Source organism: Mobula hypostoma, chromosome 1 (assembly GCF_963921235.1).
Source record: "Mobula hypostoma chromosome 1, sMobHyp1.1, whole genome shotgun sequence".
Lineage (NCBI taxonomy): Eukaryota > Metazoa > Chordata > Chondrichthyes > Myliobatiformes > Myliobatidae > Mobula > Mobula hypostoma.
In genome coordinates, this window is record NC_086097.1 from 196639076 (window position 1) to 196666527 (window position 27452).

General features: G+C 38.8%; 1 protein-coding gene across 8 annotated transcripts in view; it reads right to left on the reverse strand.

Moving 5' to 3' along the window:
• greb1l (GREB1 like retinoic acid receptor coactivator) overlaps positions 1–27452 on the reverse strand; it is a 293936-nt gene that overhangs the window by 204290 nt on the left and 62194 nt on the right. The window contains exon 1 of one of the 8 annotated variants that reach the window (XM_063062685.1): positions 17253–17559. The exons of the other annotated variants lie outside the window; for them this stretch is intronic. The gene's annotated coding sequence lies outside the window, so the exon portion shown is untranslated. Of the gene's footprint in view, positions 1–17252; positions 17560–27452 lie in introns of those variants that run through there. 8 annotated transcript variants of the gene reach the window in all.

Genomic DNA, 27452 nt, shown 5'->3' on the forward strand with positions numbered 1-27452 from the left:
AACAATCTACTCATTCGTATTGACCATATTCAAAAGGGGCTGCAGGATCCCAGCATGAACTTCCACGATGCTGCCCTGGATTTGAAAGCCCTCTGAGATCATTTTTATGATGAAAGAGAAGTGTTGGTCAGTGAGTCACTCGAAGAAGGAGTCGGTCTCTGTCAAGAATGGAATATTGAAGTTGAAAGACGTCAGAGACGAAAGAAATGAATGGCTGATGAGAACTTGAGAGACGCTGGGTTAACAGCTAAGGAGGAAATGGAAAGAGTCATGAAGGGAACACTCAACCGTCTTCACAGAGAAATGGATGAAAGGTTCGCTCGTTTGCACGACACTGACGCCAAGTTTGGGTTCCTTCTCGATGTCGAGGGACTGTGTTATGGCACCGACAGTAACGACCTAAAGAAGAAGTGCGAAAATTTGGGCGAATTGTAAAGCTCTTATGTTGATGGACAGCAGCAATATGAAGAAATTTTGGATTGCAGAATGTTGCTATCAAGGCAGGTCAACATGAAAATATCAAGACCTGAAGAGCTTCTTGAATTTATTGTTCAGTATGAAGATGAGAGCATCTTCCCCACTCTTTGCATTGCTATTCAGATAATGCTAACCATTGCAGCTTCCATCGCCAGCTGTGAGAGATTATTCAGCAAGTTAAAACTAATACTTTCGTATTTGAGAGCTTCCATGGGTCAAGGCAGACTCTGTGATCTTGCTCTGCTGAGTGTAGAAAGAGAAGAAACTGAAAAAACTGACCTTGATCACATCATAGACCAATTTGCATCCGTGAAAGCAAGGAAGGTGCAGTTATAATTTTCATGTAGTGCCATAATTTGTTAATTAAAAGATTAAAGAGTTTGACTTCTAATTTTGAGTTGATATTATGGTAAAGTTATCTAAAAGATGGGTGTCAAATGTTTGGACAGGGGCGCAATTTCAGTGCTTGCCATAGGTGCTATTTTCCAGAGATACGCCCCTGCCTACCGAATGTTGAAAGGGCTAGATAGGGTGGATGTGGAGTGGTTATTTCCTTTGCTGGGGGTATCCAGAACTAGAGGGCACAGCCTCAAAATTGAGGAGTGACCTCTTAGAGGCATGGAGTAATAAATCTGTGGAACGCTTTGCCGCAGACAGCGGAGGAGGCCAAGTCCGTGGACATATTTAAGGCAGAAGTTAATCGCTTCCTGATTAGTCAGGGCATCAATGCATATGGCGAGAAGGCAGGTGTACAGGCTTGAGTGGGATCTGGGATAAGCCATACTGGAATAGCAGAACAGACTCAATGGGCTGAATGGCCTAATTCTGCTTCTGTGTTTTATGGTCTTATCAGTAAGAACTGCTTAACAATTCAGACCAATTGAGACGATCTGAAAATTTCAAACATAGCCTGTTTACCTTCTTCGTAGCTCGGTGTTCTTAATAACTTTGAGCATATACAACAAGGGAGTCCACATCCAGAGGCCATGCTCCTTGAGACAGGACAAAACAGCGCAAAAAGTTAGTAGCTTCAAATTAGAAAACAAATGGAAGGTGATTTAAATTGATAAATTACTTTATAATTGTCATATGTACTGAGGTACAGTGAAAAACCTGACTTCTTTACCCTCCATACACGTCAACTCATTACAACAGTACATTAAAGTAGTACAAAGTAAAAGGTAACATAGTGTCACGGTACAGAGAAAGTGCAGTGAGGTGCAAGATCAAAATGAGGTATATTGTGACGTCAAGAGTCCAGCTTATTTTATGGGGAACCATTCAGCAGGATAGAGGTTGTCCTTAAGGCTGGTAGTATGTGCTTTCAAAGCTTTTGTACTTTCTGTCTGATGGGAGATGGGAGAAGACAGAAAGTCTGGTGTGGGTGGGATCTTTGATTATGGTGGCTGCCTTGCCAAGGAAGTGAGAACTGCAGACGAAGTCCATGGAGGGAGGCTGGTTTCCATGATGTAATAAGCTATGTCCACAAGTCAAGTGACTGGTTATAGTTCAGAATATAGGTCATAATCAAAAGCAGGACTGTAAGCAACACAAAACAGGAGAAGTGCTTAAATCCTGAAACAATTCATCACTAAGGAAGCTGGTACTGAAACACAACACCACCATGACAAAACTCTTATTTAACTGAACAGCCTCAGACAAAATGAATTCAGTATACGCAGAAAGAAAGAACTCCCCACAGTTGGTTCTTACTGCCCAGCGAAACAAAAACAAAAGACAAACTCTGAGCTCAATCACTTTCAGTCATTAAAATAAAGAATAAATCCTTCAAAATGTGTGCCTGAAAGGGCTTATCTGTCCTTCAAGAGCTTATTTGCACTTCAAAAGTTTGCCCCACCCTTCCCCCTCACCAACCCTCAAACTCTTAACATAAACCTTGTGATTGGTACATTTAAATAATGAGGAGGAGATAAATGGTGATTTATGTGCCAGTTTATTTTCTTTCTTCCTCTGGATGAATTGCTGAATTTGTAAGCAATACTTCATCAAACTGTTCACTCTTCAGATCCAAGGCTCCGGAAATGCTCGGACGTTGAACAACTCCCGTTTTTAATCTGTACTCACGTCATCCTTCAAGTCAACGGTTGACTGAATAACCATGTGACTTCTAACTCTTCAGTCTATACCCAAAGACCTAAACAAGAGCTTGCGTTTTAAGTGTTTCTACAGGGCCGCATGCCCCATGGTCAAAAACAGTCAAATGTCAAATGCATTTGGTATAACAGCTCAGTTAATTTACATTTTCTTTTCCCCATATGACCTTTACCTCAGACTCCAAGCCTTCAACAAATGCTTGAAATAGAAATGATCCCTTTTCTTGGATCAATTTTGAAACTTAACTACAAATAAATCTACAGAAACTTGATTTTTCTTAATGTGCATTTTATGTAGTAGAGTATAAATATACTTGAGTACAATGACCTTCAATACTACTGTCATCGGCCAGCATTACAGTAGTTTTCAAATATACACAACAGTTGCATATCTTGATTTTCAGAAAAATGTCAAATTAGATCGATAAATAGATCACAAAACAGGGAAACAGTTTGGAAAACTGCTGCACTTGTTATATTTGGCAAGTTTTGTCTTGACTTACAGAGTAAACTTATTTAAATATAAGCATTTCAATGTATGTACTTCCAGAATGCCTTTACTGAACAGAACATTTTTATTAACTGTTTTGAGGCTGTCCGACATACAGTAAATAACAAAAACGTGACATATTTGAGTAACTTTTTAGATTTTAAACCTACAATGAAAACAAAAAAAAATCCAGCCCAGTCATTAGTAACCCGGGTGGTAGACAACAACCCAATTCACTTCAACAACCATGGCTGCATGCTGTGCACATCACATTACTGAGAATTCCAGATGACCCAAGAGAGAAAAAAAACTGTTGAACCAAAGTAGAGAGTCAGCATTCCAACTGAATGCCATTGCTAGAGTTGGTAATTAGGTCAATAATGTATGATGGGCTAGTTTATCTACAGGAAAGCAGCTGAACAGAGCAAGTCAAAAGACACAGGCAAGAAATTTTAACTTGAAACTTGACGTGCACCTTCAATACTATTGTTTGAAAAGCTCAATGATAGACTTACCATCAGTGCCATGAGCAAAACAATTTTGTTTCACTATCCCTGGTGCAATTAATATAAGCATTTAGTGCCAATTGAAAATAAACAGTGGCTCCAAAAAAACATGCACTCATGCTTAAAAGCCACTTTTGTGATTATCCCAAAGGCTTGCATGTCTCACAGAAAGTGTCTTACTTATGCACAAGTAGGTCACATATAATCTTTAAACAACAGGAATTCTGCAGATGCTGGAAATTCAAACAACACACATAAAAGTTGCTGGTGAACGCAGCAGGCCAGGCAGCATCTCTCGGAAGAGGTGCAGTCGACGTTTCAGGCCGAGACCCTTCGTCAGACGAAGGGTCTCGGCCTGAAACGTCGACTGCACCTCTTCCTAGAGATGCTGCCTGGCCTGCTGCGTTCACCAGCAACTTTTATGTGTTTTGCACATATAATCTTTCCTGCCTTTCCCATAACATCTCCCAATTCTGTAACCTGTTTGCTTGCATGGTCTGTGCAGACAGTGGGAGGGCTTTTAAACCTGCCCATAATAGGAGTTTGCAGTGGTAAGGCCTCAAAAACATTCATTGGTCATGAGACCACTCTTCACCAGGCAAACTAAAGTTGAATTGTCAACTTGTACTTTGTCATGTGCTTTAACTAGTCAGTTATATAACACATTAACAGATCCATATAGTTGAGAAGTCTGTACTGCCTTGTAATTGGCAACAAAAAAAAATTTGTTTGGTACACACGACTTAAAATAAATCATGGATATTACTGTGAATTGGCATCAGAACCGTGCTCTCACTACGATTACAAAATCAAAAGCAAAAGTACACACAAAGTTAACTTTCCTTTTATTCAAATATATCTGCAACACTCTAATCCAAAGATTCATATTTAACTACAGAAACCCAACCCAATATAAACACCTTCTTTGATTAAATTAATAAAAATAACTTAGGAAGCACAAACCAAGATAATATTAATAGAATCTTTAAATTTGAAATACTTGCAAGTTTATAGTTTTAATTTTATTTGCTTTTTTTTAAAACTTTCAGCTCCATGTGCAAAATTTGCTTGATTTTATTCTCCCAACTTCCCACAACCTTTCAACTTTTTATAGTGATACATGGATTTCCTGATTCTATATCAAGTTCACTTTTAACATCTCAAAGTCGCTGGTAAATGCAGCAGGCCAGGCAGCAACTATTGGAAGAGTTTCAGTCGACGTTTCAGGCCGAGACCCTTCGTCCTGACACGTCGACTGAAACTCTTCCAATAGATGCTGCCTGGCCTGTTGCGTTTACCAGCAACTTTGATGTGCGTTGCTTGAATTTCCAGCATCTGCAGAATTCCTGTTGTCACTTTTAATATGCTTTATTGTTTGAAAATTGCAAGGCTGGAATGAGTTGCAAAGTGCAATGGTAGCAAGCATAGAACCACATAAACGCTTATACTAGTTATCAATCAACATTTAACATCTGACACTGTGGTGATGTGGCCTTCCTTCATTCGGGATCGACCATAGATGTTGCTTCTGAGCTTCTACAAAATCAATATACAAGCAAGAGGATTACAACATGCAGAGCAGGAGGCTCCCCTACCCCATGCAGTTGATGAATCTGAAGGAACGGCAGAGAAATATACAGTTTGGCACCAGTCAGTGTTGAATTCAGCATAGGACTGCCTGAGGGACTCCAGCTCCAGATATTTCTTCAGGGTTTACAACTGAAGCCTTCCCCATGAGTAGGTACAGCCACAAGGCAGTGGAGATTTGAGAGCAGAATTTTCCTTCTCCTACATGAGCTGACCACCACAGATGACAAGTCCCATCTGTCCAGAGCCACTGGTTTTAAGGCACCAGTAATTCTCTTTTGCCCCTTCTCACTGTGAGTAGAAACAGTTCTGTCAAGCCATATGTAAAGTCCAGGAGCTGGATTTGGTTGTCAGAGGTTCAGAAGCTATTTGAGATGCACACCACTGGGATCATTTAATAGGTAGTAGAAGTTTATCCCCACTACTCGACTGCCCCCACCCGCAGCTATAACAACTTAAGGGACCAATCTATCGCTACATATAATGTTAAGTAAGTTGAATTTCGTCAACTCCTAAAATAGTCTATCATTCTTTATTTGATGAGCCTTTTGTTATCACTGACCAGGTTATCTACATGACATCTCTTAATCAAAGTTTTTTAAACATAAATTTGTTCCTTTGCATCAGTGTAATTCACCATCTCCAGGTTACTTAGATAGTTTACTAATTACAGGGTACTTTTATCACCAGTTAGTTTAATCTCTGAAACATGGCAATCAATAAGCACAAAGTTTAAAAGAAAGGTCAGGATGACCTTGTAAGGTCTGTTATGTTCTTGATATTTACACAAACCCCAGTTTAGTCTGGTGAATCAGTGTGCTAAATGCTTGCGCAGGAGTGAGTAATCGCTTGGGGATCAGCTGCACTGAGATAGGACACAGATCTACTTGGCAGACCGAAATATTTCACAAAAGCACAAATAGTATTCGTGGGAAACGATGGTGGTGCACATTATCCAAAGAAATGTTTATGGATGAGAAGGACCTAACATAAAAGCTGAGTGAATTAAAGAATAAAATGAGTTTTGATATGAGCTTTTTCTTACAATTCAGACTTTGTTTAGGAATAGAATAAATAAAACAAAACAAGCTATGGAATTAAAAGAAATAAAAGGATTGAGGGTGATTGAAAAATTGAATGGTGGTATAAATCAAGTGGGTAGTGGCTCAGTGACCACACAGGCTCAGTGGGACTGTGGGAAGCCTAAGCCATATATGGGGAGGGGGGTTTCAGGTGGATGAATGGAGTGGAATCCAGAGGCTCCTTTACAGTGCTCAGTGAGATGATTATTGTGATGTTGGTAGGAGGGCAGATCAAGAGATTGTAAGATTTATGTTATATACCAGGTGCAGCAAGAATCAAGATCTAAGCACCAAGGTATATCATTCCCTTCTTAAACATGACCCTCCTACCATTTTCCTTAATTCAAATCTCCCTAAACTAATCTTTGATCAAGATTTTTGGTCATCTGTGCAACTATTTCCTTCTGCAACTTGGAATCACATTTTGTGTAACACCTCTCCTAAAAGGTGCCTTAGAACTTTTAATCATGTGAACGGAACTACATAAATATGTTATTGCTGCAAATGATTTCAGAGGTAGCTGAAATAGTGAGCCAGCTCATATTCAATCAAAGCACTTCCAGCCTCTATATATATAGCTCTGCAGTAGTAAATGGCATATCTACCATGCAAGACAGAGTGGGCACCAAGTTATCACCAATCTGCACAGATTGTGGTCTTCCCGTTAGGAAGCCGAGAATCCAATTGCAGAGGGAGGTACAGAGGCCCAGGTTCTGCAACTTCTCAATCAGGATTGTGGTATTAAATGCTAAGCCATAGTCGATGAACAGCATCCAGACGTAGGTGTTTGTGTTGTCCAGGTGGTCTAAAGCCATGTGGCGAGCCATTGAGATTGCATCTGTCGTTGTCCTATTGTGGCGATAGGCAACTTGCAATGGGTCCAGGTGCTTGCTGAGGCAGGAGTTCAGTCTAGTCAAGACCAATCTCTCAAAGCATTTCATTACTGTCGATGTGAGTGCTATCGGGCGATAGTCATTAAGGCAGCTCACATTATTCTTCTTAGGCACTGGTATAATTGTTGCCTTTCTGAAGCAAGTGGGAACTTCTGCCCATAGCAGTGAGAGGTTGAAAATGTTCTTCAGTACTCCCACTAGTTGACTGGCACAGGTTTTCAGAGCCTTACCAGGTACTCCATCAGGACCTTCCGCCTTGTGAGGGTTCACTCTCTTTAAAGACAGCCTAACATTGGCCACTGAGACAGAGATCACAGAGTCATCAGATGCAGCAGGGATCTTCACAGCTGTGGTTGTGCTCTCCCTTTCAAAGCGTGCATAGAAGGCGTTCAGTACATCTGTTGGTGAAGCATCGCTGCCATTTATGCTATTGGGTTTTGCTTTGTAGGAAGTAATGTCTTGCAGACCCTGCCAGAGTTGCCGTGCATCTGATGTCGCCTCCAACCTTGTTCGAAATTGTCTCTTCACCCTTGAAATAGCCCTCCGCAAATCATACCTGGTTTACTGGTACAGATACGCTTAGTTGTAGGATCCCTTTGGAGATGGCAGAAATTGTACAGAATGATATTTTGGATGCAGAGGCTCGTGGGGTGGTAGGTACGGAGAAGAGGAACTCTATCATTGTTAAGGTAGTGGGAAGATGGGGTGAGTGTGGATGTTTGGGAAATGGAGGAGATGCAGATGAGGGCAGCATTTTTGTATTTTTGTATTCCTTTACACAGTTTGTGGTCTTCTGCACACTGGATGAACACCCACGTTGTTGCAGTCTTTTATTAATTCTATTATGGTTATGATTCTATTATGGATCCATTAAGTATGTCCACAAAAATGAATCTCAAAGTTGTAAATGGTGACATATATGTACCTTGATAATAAATTACTTTGAACTTAAGTCTACTTTATTTTCTGTATCATTGATGGAGGATATATAGTAGCAATGGCTAACCAAAAATCACATCATGGTTTCAGAAACAGCCTAGGATTGACAGGTAGCTGGATACTTAACCAATGCCTATTTCAGAGCATTAAGGAATTCAAGAAAAACTAAAAAAAATTAGTCACAACATAATGGCTGATAGGTGAAAGGATATTTTTCTAAAACTTTTGTCCACCTACAAATTCAGATCTTAAGTCAAACTGAAAACTTTATTTTATGGACTGACAAAAATCACTCCATAACATCTGTAAAAGTAGTGTGATAACAAGCTCTTCACATTTCTCAAAGAGGTGTGAAAAGACACTAAACTTAATAGAGTTTACAAGGAGCAAGCAAATTGCTCTGAGAAAATGTCAGATTATACACCACAGCCAATAAACAGTAAGACATAGACAATGCCCCAGCTTTTGCTCTGCAAATATTATTCAGATCATTTCAAATTTACTCCGCCTACGCCTACTTTGTTGGAAAGTATGCTGTTCAAAATCACATCTAGTTTCATGTTGCTTCCCGAGAGGCTGTTATTCAAGAAGACAGATTTTTAAAAGGTTTACACAATCATGTGTGACCCATAAAGTTGTGGAATAAGTTTGCCTATTTTTTATATCAAAAAGCTCAACTCTTTTCATGTTATAAGCACCACAAAAACACCTTTGAGGCTGGACTAGAAATCTGTGATTCTCTCTGCTCTCATCTTTCAAAATATAGAGAAATACATTTTTTAATCTCTTCAGTCAAAGATGTAAGCTTAATAACTGCTTGGACATGGATTTAGAATGGTTTTGGCTCTGAATTTACAACTGTAATGACAGATAAACAGATGGTGCCTGGTGTTATTCCTCTTCAAAACTGATAGCAGTTTCTCGCAATTGCTCATGCGGGCTGAGAAACTCTTCCCTGCCTTGAAAGTCTCAATGAATATGTGGTGCACCACAAGCCATCGCCTGATTTTTGTAAAGATTGCCATTGCAAAGTTTTATTGTACAAAAGCCCATATGTTGTTGTGGATGAGACAGCCAATGTACAAGTACTAAGCATAAACATTTCTCCCCACCTCAATCTGTTATTACAGGTCTGATTCATGGTTATGCAGAGCAAAGAAACCTGGGTTGTTTGCAAGATCAACAAATAGGGTATTATTCTCTCATGCGAGATGATATTGAGTGTTTTCAGTAGCAGAGTGGAAGCAGCACTCAAGGATGGTAATTGATAATGACTGTGATCATGGGTTTGGGTGGGTGTTGGAGATATAAGGCTTGTGAACATGGGCTGAGGGGGTGGTGGTGCTTTTTGCATTTGATAGATGACCTGAGCAAACCTGAAGAACAGCCACAAATAACAGGGCCTTGCACATGTATGTGGCATACAGAGAAGGGAGAGACGGGGGAAACAAAGATTCAAAGGACATTTCAAAGTATGTCTGTAGTATATAACCCTGAGATTCGTCTTCCACAGATAGCCACGAAACAAGAAACACCATGGAACCCATTCAAAGAAAACATCAAAAAACAGTCCAGAAAAAACACTAAGGTGGGGTGAAGTTAAGATGGCAGTAAGTGGCAAATCCTTTGCTTGCATCTTTGGAAACAGCTCTATTTCTATCTTTGGTATCTCTTGTTTTTTTCCTTTTCAGGATGTGGGGGGTTCTTTTGAAGACCCTGACCTGGAGTTACACTCTGACTTTGATTCTTTGCGGGAATGGGACCCACGCCTAGGGTCTCATGAATGGCTGCTTTTTGATATCCCAAGGACATGCCCTGGAACACCTTCAGGGTTCCAGCTGTTCGTGGCTCTGGGGACGTGCTGATTCTAGGTCAGTGCCCCTGAATGGAGCGTGTGGGAGAACACGGAACATCAGCAGCTGCTGGTTAGCTGCCAGGGGTTGTGTGTCTTTATTGATGCTTTGCTGAATGCTTGAGTCACTTGGTGGAGGGTCCTGATGTTTTTTTGCTGGTGGGGGTGGGGGGGGGTGATTGCCTTGCTGTTGCTTGTGCGTGGGAGGAGGAGTTGGGGGGGGTGGTCTTCGGGGTTCTAATGTTTTAACCGTCATTCATTCTTTGGGGCACTTCTCTGTTTTCGTGGATGTCTGCTAAGAAAAAAAGAATTTCATGTATACAGGTGTCCTCCGCTTTTCGAACGTTCACTTTACAAAACCTCCCTGTTACGAAAGACCTACATTAGTTACCTGTTTTCACTAACAGAAGGTGTTTTCGCTGTTATGAAAAAAGGCCACTCGCGAAAAAAGGCAGCATGCGCCCCGAGCAGCCAAGCTCCTCCCCCGAAACTGCATTCTAGCCGGCATTGCTTAAACACGTGCTTGTGAGCATCTGTGCTTTATCTCTATTTATTTTGAGCATCCGTTAGCAAGATGAGTTCTAAGGTATCCGAAAAGCCTAAAAGAGCTCGTAAAGGTGTTACACTTAGTGTAAAACTAGACATAATTAAGCGTTTCGATCGTGGTGAACGAAGTAAGGACAAAGTGAGTTTGGCTTGTGGAAGTTGACGAAGATGATGTTGAAGAGGTTTTGGCATCCCATGACCAAGAACTGATAGATAAGAGCTGATGTAATTGGAAGAGGAAAGGATAACAATCAAAACCGAATGCAGTAGCGAATGGACCAAAAGTGAAGTCGTCCAGGAACTGAACTTGAAGCAACTGCGTGAGATTTTCGCTGTAATGATTGCAGAAAAGTACGACTTTAATTTTGAAAGGGTACATAGGTTTAGGGCATATTTGCAGGATGGTTTGAGTCCTGACAAAGAACTGTATGATAGAAAAATGCGCAAGGCTAGGCAGTCAAGTATACTGTCGTTTTTCAAGTTCCACATCAGCCACAGCAGACGACGAACTTCGACCTTCAACATCGAGGCAGGCAGACATAGAAGAAGATGACCTGCCTGCCCTGATGGAAACAGACGACGATGAGATCACACCCCAGTGTCCCACCACCCCAACCTCGGGGCCGTGGACCGATACCAATCCGCGAAGAATGCAGCGGTAGCCGGGACGCACCCAGCACATCTTTGAGAAAAAAGCCGAAATAAACAAGCCAATTAATTAGGTGCCGCCTGGCACGTAAATGTCAGCCCAGATCAGAGGCGATTTGGTTTAGTTCAATTTAGTGCGGTGTTGTTCGTTGACTGCCAGTCGCAGAGCCAGTCCACCCCGATCAAAATTGTGCAAAACAGAAATTTTTTAGAAAGGCATAACCAGAAGCCAGAGACACATTATAACATGAACTGCAGTCCTCTAAAAACAAATCCAATCCACAAATCGCGCCGATCAAACCTTACATAGGACAAGCCTCCTCCACCTTCCTCCAGCAGCAGCAAGTGAGAGCAAGAGAATGGTCAAATGCAAGCAGATGATTCAAAGATTCAGACAGTGCTGATCACCCTCTTGCCTTCCGCTCTCATCCTCGTTGATTTCAATCTTGCTCGACACTTTAATCAGCAAGTTGGAGCCAATCATGGCTTTGCACTCTGCCACTAGGCAAACTCTGTCCTCAAACTTGCCAATTCTTTTGCAGACAGCAAAAGCACCACATCACTCAGTCAGTCAAAAAACACTACAACAAAATGTAAATTACAAGCTCCAATCACATGGAGATTAGAAGTAGAAGTATATTTAAAAGAAGTAGCAGTTTTGTGAACTGTCTGCAGGACATTGCTGTTAGTCATGTTGGTCGCTGGTGCCATCTTGCAGAGCTTTAGACTTGGCAAACACACTCCATGCAGATGACGATATCATTCCCATATACTGAATTATTAACAGAAAATATTGAAAAATCTCAGTGTATCATGCAGCATTAATGAAGAGAGATTTTGTTTGAAGTAAATGACTTTGATCAGACCATATTCATTACTATTGTGTCAATTAACCATGCATCACTTCAAACAGGCAAAGGATAAAGAGATAAACTGTTGTTAACTAAGGGGAAAAAAACCTAACGAATTCTTCCTTGATTTCCCAAGGCAATCAGCCTCTGCTAACTAGCAAAGGATTCTCAATAACAAAAATGTGCTTTGCTCTTACAGAAAGCACAGTTAAGAATTGATAGCTACCATATTTTTCTCTCTTCTGCTTCAGAAACCAAATGTTGCTCCACTGGTATTTAATCTACACTTTTTGCTACAAAGTTTATACATTTTTTCCCTGAATCTAACATCTATACGCATCTTAAAAGATCTGTCTTGCTGAGGTACATCCACTGTCTTCCCCATCTTAAAAATCTTCAGACATATCCACTATTTCTAAAACATTTAATTTCCATTCCCAGCCGACACTTGGGTAATTAGATTTCAACTCCTACACTTTTTTTTATGGAGCCTCAATGTCTTCAATCAGTTCCTTGGGCCAAACCTAGACCTTAATGCTTCAAGTGATTATGCCCCAAATCTGCATAAAGCTATTAGTCATAGTCATACTTTATTGATCCCAGGGGAAATTGGTTTTCATTACAGTTGCACCATAAATAATAAATAGTAATAGAACCATAAATAGTTAAATAGTAGTATGCAAATTATACCAGTAAATTATGAAATAGGTCCAGGACCAGCCTATTGGCTCAGGGTATCTGACCCGCCAAGGGAGGAGTTGTAAAGTTTGATGACTTCCTATGACGCTCTGTGCTGCATCTCGGTGGAATGAGTCTCTGGCTGAATGTACTCAGTGCTTTTCATTTTTACTGTGGTTGTCGCCTCTCAGGAGAGTAGACTCTGTGGTTGTTGGTTACTGCAGCATTGGGACTCAAACTATTTTGTTGAAGCGTGACAATACATGAACCAAATGTCCATCTTTTGGTGGTATGTTGCATTATATTTGAAGACCCTTCCTGTAATTTCCAATAGCCATGCAGCTAAATCAACTATTTAAATGAGTTACTTATATTGACCCCACATTGCTGTCAGTTGAAACATTTTCTGATACATTTACATGTCAAGAGAAATTTCCATGCATTCATTCCATTCATGACACTTCTGTTAACCTCTTCAGATCAGACTACATTCTGATGAACTATGTGCATGCTTTTAGACTGGCATTATATTATAGAATAGTTCTATTAAATTGCTGCTACATTGACTTTAGCACAAAAATCTAAAATGACTCTCACAGGTCCCGAGAGGGCTCCTCTATCAATGGTGCTCTTTTGGACATTCATTGGCTGGTAAGTGGACAGTAATTTCCCATTACACTATTTCAAATTTTAACAGGGAAGCTATACCTCGTGTGCTAGTGGAAATGATGTCTTTAATTAACAATGCTAAAATACATACTCTGATCATTTCTGAACAACTTTGAATGCTGGCTGGCACATTATCTGCATAATAACAGCAACTATATCCAAAGTATTTGGACATTGGAATGTCCTGAAAAGGATGTGAAAGGGACCATATGAATCCAGGTCTATCCTTCTTCCATTACTCATAAAAATGAATATTACAAACAGTGCTACATTGTCTTCCACTGGTCATCCCCGAGGTCAATTGAGAAGTTTCCTCATGAGATTTTAATCAGATTTCCTTCTTCCAGTTTTGAAGATTAACACAGCTATCATGTACATGGCCACAGGATATAATCACCTTTGGACCTTAGCGGAGAACTGAATACTACTTAGTCAAATGTGAAAAGTAACAATACATTCAAGATTCAAGATTGTTTAATATCATTTCCAGTACACAAGTGTAAAGGAGAATGAAATAATTGTTACTTTTGATCCAAAGTATCACCAAAGTAACAATAAAGAACACAATAACAATTTTCAAAAGCCACAATAAATATAATACATAAAATAGTTTCTATACACAGATGGATTATATGTCCACAAACTTCTGCGAGGCACAGCAGTGTCTGTACATAAGGTGACTAAAAGGAAATGATAAAGTAGTGGTGGATGAGGACGTGGGGAGGGGGGTTAGTGGGTGGAGATGCTAATCAGTCGTCCTACCTGGGGAAGGTAACTGTTTTTGAGTCTGATGGCCCTGGCATGGACGTTATGTAACTTCCTCCCTGACAGAGGTGGGCCCAACAGTTCATGAGCAGGGTGTATGGGATCCTTCATGACATTGCTGGCCCTTTTCCAGCACCCTTCTGTATACATGTCCCAGCTGGTGGCCAGGTTGGTGCTGGTGATACTTTGGGCAGTTTGACAACCTGTTGTAGAGCATATCTGTCCACCACAATGCAGTTTCTGTACATGCAGTGATGCAATTTGTTAGGATGCTCTCTACTGCGCATTAATAGAACGACATGAGTACAGATGTGCAACATCCATTTCTCTTCACCCTCCTCAGAAAGCAGAGGCATGGTGAGCTTTCCTGATTGTGTAGAATATGTTCTGGGATCATGAGAGATTGTGCGAGATGTGCATTCCCAGGTGTATGAAACTGCTCGCTGATGAAAAGACGGGTGTGAGTGACGTGAGTTCTGCTAAAGTCCATAACCATCAACTTCGTGTTGTTGATATTGAGGAAGACACTATTTGCCTGCCACCATGCCTCAAACTCTTCCACTCCTCACTGTAGGCCATGCCATCGTTGTTGGTAATGACCCCACCACTGTTATCAACAGCAAGCTTAATAATGTGGTTACTTGGGTGTTTAGCCATCCAATCTTGTGGAGTGTACAGCAAAGGGGGGCATCCGTGCTGAGGATGATGGGGAGGGAAGAGCAGTTGTGCATCCTGATTATCTGAGGTCTGCTGGTTAGCAAGTTTAACACCCAGCTGCACAGCAGTTTATTTAGACTGAGGAGGATGACAGACTATAACACATTTCTCCTCAGCAGTGCCCATGAAATAGGTTCACACCAATGAGAACATAAAATAATGACACCACTAGACTTACAAAAATTCTGCATTACCCCCTAAATATCTTCACCATACCAGAAGAGTATTAAATTCCTCTACAAACATGCATAATAAGGTTTTGAATGCAATGAGGAGATATCTGTTTAAACTATTGGCCCACAGGAAACTAATCATTTGGAAAACATCTTTCCAGTTACAGTTAAGGGATTGGTTAGAGCCTTGAAGTTAAAAGCACCTGAATTGATTCTGGCTGGAACACTAAATTCTAGAGTAGAAGAATGTCTCACCCAGACAATTAGCTTTACATTGAATGTTCTTTTTTGCCGTTCACTTATACAGTCCATCTTGACTGAACAAGTTGAAACCTGTTATTATCCTGACAATATATGGCAAGCAGTCAAACAAAAATAATATCACAACCAAAATGTTTAAAATATAATTAAATCATACCAGATTTGTAAGAAGTATTCATAATCTGCCTGGAATTAACATTGCAAAGCGATCATTTACAAACTTACTATGTAAATTTACAAAGGAATATTATGGAGTTTAAACATTTCAGCATCATAATGGAGTAGTTGACTTAAAGATAATTCATTCCATCTCTTTTGATACTGGTCTATAATGACCTTATGTTTCTTCTTCAAGTTAAACTTGTCACTTACAGTCAACAAGACAAACCAACAATACCTCTGAGGAAACAGAGGATACCATCCTTCACTGACTTCCTGCAGAGACAGAGGCTGGTGTCTCTATCCATCATCTGTCCTTCCTGACCCCTGCTTCCCAGTGAAACCAGGATCAGCAAAAATGTCACAATAGGAGTTGGATTGCTTTATTGACATAATGACCCTATTCTATTGCACTACAATCAACTTTAACAGAGGAATCTGTGTAAAAGTACTGTGTGGCTGATCACTTCCCTTTAAAATCATAGATCTTGTTTTGTGTGAAATCTCTGCATTGCACTTTAGTACTAAATTAATCCAACATTCAAGATTGCCTCCTTAAATTCAATTTAATTTGCATTTCCTTTAAACACTTACCAGTGCAAAAGGGCAACTGCAATGCACATAGGTGGACACTACTTTCAGATTCTAATTTTCGACTGCCAAGCAAAGCCACTTGATCTCCTGCCCTAGCAAGTTTATCTGCAGTGCTAGACCTTGATGATTCAGTCTTTCTACTTCACAGGAAAATATTTACCCAATTTCTATCAGTAACTAACCTCTGCAGCAGCTGGAGTCTAAAGGATCACATTGAACATTAAGGCAGATACTAACAATGTAACAAACAGGAGCTGCCTAGGCAAATCACAAGGCAGAATACTAGGGAGTGTGGTAACAGTGCAAGGGAGTTGGCATAGATGGAATAAACAAACTTGCTTTAAAAACTGATCTAAGATGCAGATTCCCAATAGTGTACAGCAAAGAATGCAATGAGGTTCTGAGCAAGGAAGGAGCAAAGATCGGTTCCAGATTATACCTATCTTCAGAAGGTTACAATGGCAATTTATTAGCTGACAACCAATGTAAAACTTCTCAAAAGCTGGTAAAAAGAAAACTGTTGGATCATCTACCACATCATCCACAGTAAGTCAAAGAATATAGTTTTTATTAACCTAAATTCAATCTGTATGTTCAACTGATTACTATTTCTTTCCTTTTCTCTTTCCTCATTTTATTTTCTTTTTCCTGGCTTCTTTATTGTTTTTCTCTGTCTCTTTGGTAGTAGGAAATAAGTAGTATAGTATCCAACAATAAGGTAATCCTTAGTAAGGGCAAGGATTGCAGGGAGAATGTATTTATTTGCCTTTTTTTGCATTTTCTTTCTCGCATTCCCAGTGTATTCACTCCACCCTCACACTGGCACGATCCATTCCCTCTCCTGCACTTCCCCATTTTTTAATCACTAATTCCATCTCTCTTTCTTTAAGCTTCTTAGACTGGAGCAAACATACTTTACATCGGATTCAAGGGAGGTCTACTTTACATCAAAAACATGATTCTCTGCCAAGATTCTACTACTACAGTGTTTTTAAAATGTTACTATAACCTCAAAAGGCTGCACTGACTCATAGGTTCGGCAGATGTAAGAATGCATTTCTAATACAATCATTATTCTTCCTTCCAAGGCACTGTACTTATGGGGCAGCGAATGACAATTGGCATTATGCCATGTGGAATTGAAATGGGAGATTAGTTTTTAAAATAAAAAAATATATTGAATATACAGAGCACAAAGGATTAGTTGTTTATTAACTCTATCTGGAATGTCTGTCATAGACCAGTACTCACTGTGCTGGAGCAGGGTGCCCATTACCGACATTGAGTTTCACCAACCAATGCAGCCATGAGCATGTTGAAAAAGAACAAAAGGTTACACAAAGAGCGATGGGCAAATGTTCATCAAAACACACTTTGTTCTACTTTAAATAGAAACTGCAGCAAGGATGCTGGAAGTCAGCCAAAATGTTTCATCAAGCATTCCTTGGTTCCAAAATGCAGTGCATCTTCTGAAAATTTTATAATGCCCTACTAGCATATTGCAACCTTCCAGCACATTAGTGCTTATACTCTTTTAATGTAATTATTTAGTTTATAATTACTTCCCATTGATTAAAGAATAACATCAGAAATTGACCTGTTTTCAGAATACCATACATAGTGGATTTCAGTTCATTGAGCCCTTGGTTAAACAGAGCAGCTGCCTACTTGGGACAACTCTTAAAGAATAAAAACTCATCAAGAAAATAGCTGGGATTCCTTTTGTTTACTGGGACACTATGCCACTTAATTGGGATGGGGGCTGTTGCCAAACAGCTTCTAACTAGTGTCAGTAGTGTGTACTTATCAGGCCATTAGTGTCTACACTACACCATACTCAGAGCAAACAGTTTTTAAAGAGTCTGTTTATGTTTGTGTTCAAAAAACAGTAATTTTTGTCACTGATAGTTGGTGAGAATAAGCAGGAAGACAATTCAGAACTGCTTGGCTCACTGTAGTTTCAAGCATTCAGACTTGGAGATGCCAGAAACGGCCAGGAGTGAAAATGAGACAATTTCACTACTTCGACAAGTTAAGAATTATGAAGGACTTGAAGGTATCGACAATCATCTTGAAAGTTACAATGAAAGTGAAGATTTGGAGAATGCAGTCATTGAAAGCATTGTATGAAGGCAGACCATTATCTACACTAGGTATCTGCGCTAATTTTGTTCATTTACAGTAATGAAAAGAACATTTTGCCTGATGCCGGCCCCCTAAGCCTGAGTCAATGTAGTGGTAGTAGTAAAAGAACATGGCAGCGTATACCGGGTGAATTCCTCCATTGATAGCTATTAGGAAATATCTCACAGTATTATCATATTGTGGTGGTATTGGTAGATTCTAATTTGTTCTGTGTTTCATTTAAATACATAAATTATTACTCAGTTAAACAGTAGTTTGTCTTATTTTATACCTTTTTAACTATTTCCATGAAAATTTAGCTAATTGGGGCAGCCACTTAATTGGCCCAAAATACTCTGATCCTGATCTGTCCCAAATAATCGGAATCTACTGTGTTCAAAAATATACTACTTATGGTGAAAATCTGAAATGAAAACAGAGAACATTAGAAATATTCAGCAGACCCTGGCTGTTGACTTAAAGTATTAAGTATCTTGCCTTCCTCAGAAAAGGAATGCTGACCATCCTTGATAATTATCAGTGCTTTTTAACAAGTGAATTAAAAACTTGTGGTTGCAAACTGTCATCGTTAGACTCAATGCTAATTGCTCTTCGGATGCAGAGTGATAAGCTCAATACTGAAAACCTCCATATAGCAGAAGAGCTATTTTAAAGCTGCACTGAGACAATGCCTAAAACTAATCCAAATACATACATTAGGCTTTGGAAATCTGAAACAAAAGCAGCAAATACTGGAAATATTTCAGCACCCAGCACCCAGGGCATGCCCTTTTCTCACTGTTACTATCAGGTGGGAGGTATAGAAGCCTGAAGGCACACACTCAGCGATTCAGGAACAGCTTCATCCCCTCTGCCATCCGATTCCTAAATGGATATTCAAGCTTGGACGCTATCTCACTTTTTAATATATATTATTTCTGTTTTTTGCATAATTTTTAATCTATTCAATATACATGTATTGTAGTTGATTTATTTATTTATTATTATTATATTTTGTTTTTTTTTCTATATTATGTACTGCATTGGACTGCTGCTGCTAAGTTAACAAATTTCACGTTACATGCATGATAATAAATCTGATTCTGATTCTGAAATATTTACATCAGGCAGTCTCCATAAGTTTTACTGATAAATTCTGGAAGTTCATGACTGAAATTTCAAAACTTCAGCATATGCAGTAATCAAATCCAAATATTTAAATTCACTTACATATTTTTGACAGTGAATCTGTCAGTACACTCATACATAGGTCTAACAGCAGGGCAGAAATTTGTGAGATTCAGATCAGATCAGTTGCAGGATCTAGACACCACTCAATTCAATGCAGATTTTAAAGATAAGAGAAGAAATGTAAGAATAAAGACCTTAAGACATAGGAGCAGAATTAGACCATTCAGCCCATCGACTCTACTCCACCATTTCATCATGGCTAATCCCAGATCTCATTCAACCCTATACACCTGCCCTCCCATCATATCCCTTGATGCCCTGACCAATCAGGAATCTATCAACTTCCGCTTTGAACATACCAAAGGACTTGGCGTCCCCCGCAGTCTGTGGCACAGCATTCCACAGATTCACCACTCTTTGGCTAAAAAAGATCCTTCTTACTTCTGTTCTAGAAGGTCACCCCTGCCCTTTTGTTCTGGACACCCCCACCATAGGAAATATCCTCTCATATCCACCTTATCTAGTCCTTTCAACGTTCGATAGGCCTTAATGAGGTCCCTCCGCATTCTTCTAAATTCCAGTGAGTACAGGCCCAAAGCTGCTAAACGCTCCTCATATGTTAACCCCTTCATTCCCAGATTCATCCCTGTGAATCTCCTCTGGACTCTCTCCAACGACAATATATCCTTTTTGAAATAAGGGGCCCAAAACTGTCAGGAGGAGAAGATGGCAGCGCACCGCACGTGTGCAGCCCTCTGGTGAAAAATGATATCGTATCTGTTAAATAGGGGCCATGGACAATTCTAATTTGATGGAGAATGGATGTGAAAGCACAGAGGAACATCTGGAGAAATTTCTGAAACGCCCATTCGCTACTGTCATTACTGTGTGGTCGTGAATCTTTTGGAGGGTAGGCCTCAAAATCCCCAGCCTTGCCTGCTTTTGGCGACCGAGAAGGAGGTTGAATCGTTCGGACAGAGATGGCGCTCAGTACTCGGTGTCGGAGAGCTGATCAGAGCTCGAAGTTTTCCAATGACTCAGAGTCGGATTGTGGTCAGCATGGCAGGGAGAGTTTTTCCTTCTTCTCCTGTCAGCGTGACATGTGGGACATTTGAGAAACTTTGAACTTTACTGTGCTCACGGACTTCTTCATCAAGTTATGGTATTGTGTACTGTTGTAACTATATGTTATAATTACGTGGTTTTGTCAGTTTTTTCAGTCTTGGTTTGTCCTGTGTTTTGTGATATCACACCGGAGGAAATATTGTATCATTTCTTAATGCATGCATTACTAAATGACAATAAAAGAGGACTACGTGTCTTCATAATCATAAAACTGTTGACAATACTCCAAGTGCAGCCTGACTAGTGTCTTATAAAACCTCAGCATTATCTCGTTTTTATATTCTATTTCCTGTGAAATAAATGCCAACATTGCATTTGCCTTCTTTACCACAGACTCAACCTGTGAATTAACCTTCTGGGAGTCTTGCACGAGGACTCTTAATTCCATTTTAATCGGTTTATTATTGACACATGAACCAAAATACAGGGGGGAAACTGAGTATTGTATACCATCAAGGAAAATAATTTCAAAACATAGAGACAAAGGTAGTACAATGAGAAAACAAAAACAGATTGCAGAATACAGTGTTCTCAGACAGTTACAGAGAAAATCTACTTTGGTTAGACAATAAAGTGCAAGGACAATAATGAGGTAGATTGCAAGGTCAAGAGTTCATTCTGTAACTTTTTAAAATAATGACATTTGAATCTTTTGGAATATCAGAAGTACTCCAAAGCCTGGCAGACTTAACAAACAACAAAGTTGGCACCATTACTCTATAACTATTAATTTCTTAGCAGTTTCATAGGTGGGACTTTATTCATTGCACCCAGATGTCCCAGTACATCCTGGAATGCCGTGACCTTGGCATTGAACCCAGGTAAGACTGAGGCAATGATTTATCTGACTGCTGAGTCAGCATAACCAAATTGAGATCAGTATTTTTGGATGTACAAAAATTTCCTTTAACTAAAAAAAGCACTAAAACAAAAGAATTAAAAGATTAGCTTTATTTGTTGTATGTACATTGAAACCTACAGTGAAATACATTTGCGTCAACAGCCAACACAATCTGAATACGCACTGACAAGTGTCGCTTCCCTCCATTGCCAACATAACATGCCCACAATATTTACTAACCCCCATGAAATAGCTTCACAGCCAAACTTTATTTTGAAGCAGTCTGGAATAAATAATTCTATCACAAGGAAAGTGTGCCACACAATCAGAGTGACAGGATTTTTCAGCATAAAAAACTGCCTTTGGCCCATCATACCCACACTAATCAGTTTTATTCATCTACACTAATCCCATTTGCCTCAACCAGAGCTGTAACATTTTATACCTTACCTTAAATGCCTACCTAAATACCTCCTATTGTATCTGATTCCACCACCTCCTCTGGCAGCAAGTTTCAGATATCAACCACTCTCTGAATGAAAATCTTACCCATCAGATCTCCTTTAAAACTCCATTCTTTCACATTAAATGTATTCCTCATGTTTTTGATACCCCTGCCATGGGAAAGCAATTCTGCCTATACACCACATCTATGCCTCTCATAATCATATATAGTTCCTAAACGACACCCCTCAGTCTCCTTCATCCCAGGAAAAAAAACAAGTCAAGTCTACCTGAGCTTTCTTCATAACTAAGGTCTCCAATCCAGGCAACATCCTGATGAATCTCCTCTGCACTCCAGTGCAATCACTGAAATTTCTCACAAGGACAGAATGAGATGGATTTCACTTGGTTCAGCCATCTCTAAGATCAAGTCTGTTTTAGGCATGTGTAAGCAGACTGTTAAAGAGTGAGAGACATTGGAAGAAAGCCAAAAGCAAAAGTATGTCATTTGTGGGTCACAAATAACTTGATATGCAAAATAAATCAAAATATAAAGCAATATAATCAAATAGCAGGTGACCTAAAAGAACAATGGAGGAGAACTAATGACGGCCCTGAAGAATTGACATGATAAGTGACAATTTTTAGGATACTTTCAGCCAAAACCCTAAACAAAAAAAATCCCGCTGGAAGCAATCATGCAGTACTATATTCAAACAAAGCAATCCTCTTGTGGCCACCATTAAATTGTATGGAGAACAGTTCATGGTTTTGTCTGATTAAGATACTCTGAACTTCTTTAGAGAAAGAAAAGTTCCATACATATACACTTAATTTAAAATTATATGCAACTACAACATTAAAAAATTGCCAAATATCACACAAGCACTACAATGTAAATAGTTATCTAAAGGTTATACATTACTCAGGCTTTGCTATTGCAGCTTCCCTCAAAATTAATTAGAAACTTTAATAAATCACATCTGAAATTATTTAATATCCAAATGAAAACATGGAAATGAAGCAAATGATCAGCAAGAATTCTCGAATTTTATTTTGGAAAAAAATGCTGTATGTGTGACACCTGGAGATTAGCAACAAATAAATCACAGATTATCTAAAATTGTGTAGATCATTCAAGGTTTGTGAGACCAAAAAGACATTTCACATAAATGCCATTAGACTGACACACTTAGTTCAATTTAATTTAAGAGCTTTATTTTAGCTTTCAGCTTTGTGTCCCAAAGGCTGATCAACACCTCTAACCACATAACCCACCCCACCAGTACTTCAGCATTTCCTGTCAGTCACCTTATCTACTGACACTCTTGTGCTTAGAACATCCAATGTATATAAGCTACCTTATGTAATTTTATTTATTGTTTTTTAAATTATTGTGTTCTTTATCTTGCTGTGTTTTATGTGCTGCATCGGATCTGAAGAAACAATTATTTCATTCTCCTTTACACTTGTTTACAGGAAATGACGTTAAACAATCTTGATTCTTGAGAATCCATTGTCCAAAATTTGTTGACATCACATCAAGGGCAGAGTTGCAGTAGGTACTCAAAATGGATGTTAACAACGTCTCTGTACCTTACAAATTTATCTAAAATTTCACTCTTTTTGGGATGGGGCCATGCATATTTTGGCCCATAAATGATCTTGGTGGTCCTTGTACACCCTACATGCGCCATAACTCGCAACTCCATTTCCATCCAGCATTTATTCTTTAGGTTAAGGACTTTCTGCTGGGCTTCTGTATTTAAAAGGCACTGTTCCTTTTCCTTAAAGCAATGGTAAGTCTCCACAAATGCCTAACATTTGTTTTTAATTCATCGCTCGATCTTTTGGTCATTCTCGGCATACCATTCTTAGTTATTTTTGTAAAGCATCCAATTCAAATAGGCGACTTTGTTCTGGATGGTGTTCAGTTTCTTGAGTGTTGTTGGAACTGAACTCATTCAGTCAGGTAGGAAATATTCCATTATATTCCTGACTGGTGCTTTATAGAAAGCAGGGTGCTTTGGGACGTCAGAAGGAAAGTTAGCTCCAACTGTAAACCCTGCCTCTGACTTGAGACCTTTCAAATTGATGGCATGAATATCGATTTCTCATTTTTGAAACAAAATTCCCCTGCCCTTTCTCTCTTCCCCACTCTGACCTTTTACCTCTGCTCATGTGCCTATCACTTCCCCTGGGTCCCCTCCTCCTTCCCTTTCTCCTTTGGTCCACTCTCCTCTCCTATCAGATTCCTTCTTTTCCAGCCCTTGACCTTCTCCACCCACCTGACTTCACCCATCACCTTTTAGCTAGACTCTTTCTCCTCCCCTCACCTTTTTATTCTGGTGTCATTCCCCTTCCTTCTCAGTCCTGAAGAAGGGTTTCGGCCTGAAAGGTTGACTTGTTTATTCATTTCCGTAGATGCTGACTGACCTGCTGAGTTCTTCCAGCATTGTGTGTGTGTTGCTTTGACTTGATTGCAGCCATAGTATTTATGATGCTTGTGCAATGGAGGTTCTGATCAACAATGACTATCAGGAGGTTGATAATAGGAGAGTCAGCATTGCTAATGTCTTTGACTGTCAAGAGACTGTAGCAAGGCTCTCATGTTGGAAAGGTCACTACAGGTCCTCACCAGTTTATAAAGGCCCAACTCATTTACAATTTGTACCTATGAATGAGCGCTTGGGAGACCAGTGGAATGGATTTATCGGCTGCTGCAGTGCTGCAGACTGCTCAGTATGCAACAGCATTTCTGACTTGCGAATTGTTGAGGTTACAAACAGTTCACAGGAGCAGATCCCTGTCGTAACCTCAGGAGGCCCTATACCTGACGCTTTTCACACAAGTGTTCTTGCCAGTTACTTGCAAATACCCAAAAGTTGTCAAGCAGGCAAAGACTGTTGCATTTTCTGAGAAACTGCAAACAGAATTGAACAACTTGTAATCTTCACGTGACAATCCACAATTCTGACCTTCCGATGGAAGTAAACTCTTTTTCTCTTTTCTTTTTTTTCAATCTTTTTATTAATTTCATAGAATGAAAACATAACACAGCAAAAATACAAGTAGTAGGAGATACATTGTTACATTTAAAATGAGTAATTGTAAAACCAAATAGTAAAAATTGACAAAGCTCCTAATCGTGTAGAATAATAATGAATAATACAAAGCAAAAAAAACCTGGAAGAAAAATCATGAAAAAGAAAAAAAAGAGAAAAAAAAACAAACCCCATCCCAAAAAAAAACTAAACAGAATTAGTCAACTAAACTAAAAGACTTGGGCAATACTAACAACTTGAAAATGGGAAAGAAGAAAACCTTAGTGTCGATGACTCCATTCCTCTCAACCAACAGTACAGAGAAATAAAACAAGTTTGGAAATGGTCAAATTACATCAAATGAAAATGCTGAATGAATGGCCTCCAAGTTTTTTCAAATCTAATGGAAGGGTCATAAACCGCACTTCTAATTTTTTCCAAGTTCAAACATACCATAGTTTGTGAAAACCAATGAAATACTGTAGGAGGGTTAATCTCTTTCCAATTCAGCAAAATGGATCTTCTAGCCATTAGAGTAAGAAATGCAATCATCCTACGTGCTGAAGAGGTTAGATAATTTGAATCTATCATTGGTAATCCAAAGCTAGCAGTAATTGGATGAGGTTGTAAGTCTATATTCAAAACCGTTGAAATAATGTCAAAAATGTCTTTCCAATATTTTTTCAACAAAGGACATGACCAAAACATGTGAGTTAAAGAAGCTATCTCGGAATGACACCTATCACGTATTGGATTAATATAAGAGTAATAACGAGATAGTTTATCTTTGGACATATGGGCCCTGTGCACTACTTTAAACTGTATCAACACATGTTTAGCACATATAGAGGATGAATTCACCAACTGAAGAATTTTTTCCCATTTTTCAATCGGTATAATAATGTTAAGTTCACTTTCCCAGTCAGCTTTAATTTTATTGGTAACATCAGGACATAAATTCATAATTATATTATATATAATTGCTACAACACTTTTCTGAGAGAGATTTAAATCAAAAATTTTTTCCAAAATATCCATTGGATATGCGTGTGGAAAATTAGGAGAAACAGTAATTAAAAAGTTTCTAATCTGCAGATATCTAAAAAAAGTGAGATCTGGGTAAGTTATATTTACTAGAAAGCTGATCAAAAGACATGAAACAATTGTCCAGAAATAAATCACGAAAACGTATTATACCTTTGGTTTTCCAATCAAAGTAAGCTTGATCCATAGTGGAAGGTTGAAAAAGGAAATTAGATATAATAGGACTTGCTAAAATAAATTGATTAAACCCAAAAAATCTTCGAAATAGAAACCATATACGTAAAGTATGCTTAACTATTGGATTATTCATTAGTTTATACAATTTGGAAGAAGTAAAAGGAAGCGAAGTTCCTAAAACCAAACCCAAGGAAAACCCTTGTAATGAATTACATTCAAGATTTACCCACTGTGGATTTAAAGATACATCCAAATCTCGTAACCAAAATTTTAAATATCGAATATTAATTGCCCAATAATAGATTCTGAAATTCGGGAGGGCAAGCCCCCCCTCCTTTTTGGGTTTCTGTAAATACCTTTTACCTAACCTAGGATTTTTGTTCTGCCATATATATGAGGAAATTTTTGAGTCTACATTATCAAAAAAAGATTTTGGGATAAAAATTGAAACCGATTGAAATACATATAAAAATTTGGGCAAAATAATCATCTTAATAGCATTAATCCGACCAGTCAAAGACAAAGAGATTGGTGACCATTTGGTAAACAAAAGTTTAATCTGATCAATTAAAGGTAAAAAATTAGCTTTAAATAAATATTTATACTTTTTCGTAATTGTTAACCCTAAATATATAAATGAATCAGTAACCAATTTAAATGGTAAATGTCCATAAATAGGTACCTGCTTATTTAGGGGGAATAATTCACTCTTATTAACATTCAATTTGTAACTAGAAAAATTACTAAATTGAGCCAACAAACCTAGAATAGCAGGAATTGACTTCTCCGGATTGGAGATGTATAACAACAAATCATCTGCATATAGTGATAATTTATGTGTTTCGTTTCCACGGGTAATACCAAAAATATTGGGTGAGTCATGGATAGCAATTGCTAAAGGTTCAAGGGCGATATTAAATAGTAAAGGACTAAGAGGACTTCCTTGCCTAGTACCACGAAAAAGACGATGAAAAGGAGATCTATGATTATTAGTACAAACCAAGGCTACCAGGGAGTAATATAACAATTTAATCCAAGATATAAATGTCAGACTAAAATTAAATTTCTCAAGAACATTAAATAAATAAGGCCATTCGACTCTGTCAAAGGCTTTCTCAGCATCTAATGAGATAATACATTCCGGGGTAGTAAGTGAGAGAATATAAACAATATTCATTAACCTCCTAATATTAAAGGATGAATGACGATTTTTAATAAATCCGGTTTGATCCATAGATATAATTTGAGGTAATACCTTCTCTAACCTAGTTGCTAGAATTTTTGAAAAAATTTTTGAACCTACATTCAAAAGAGATATCGGTCTATATGATGCACAATCAGTAGGATCTTTATTCTTTTTAAGGATTAAGGAAATAGAGGCTTCGTAAAACGATTGTGGTAATTTACCTAAACTGATTGCTTCTTTGAATATTCTAGACAACCTTGGAGAGAGAATGGAGG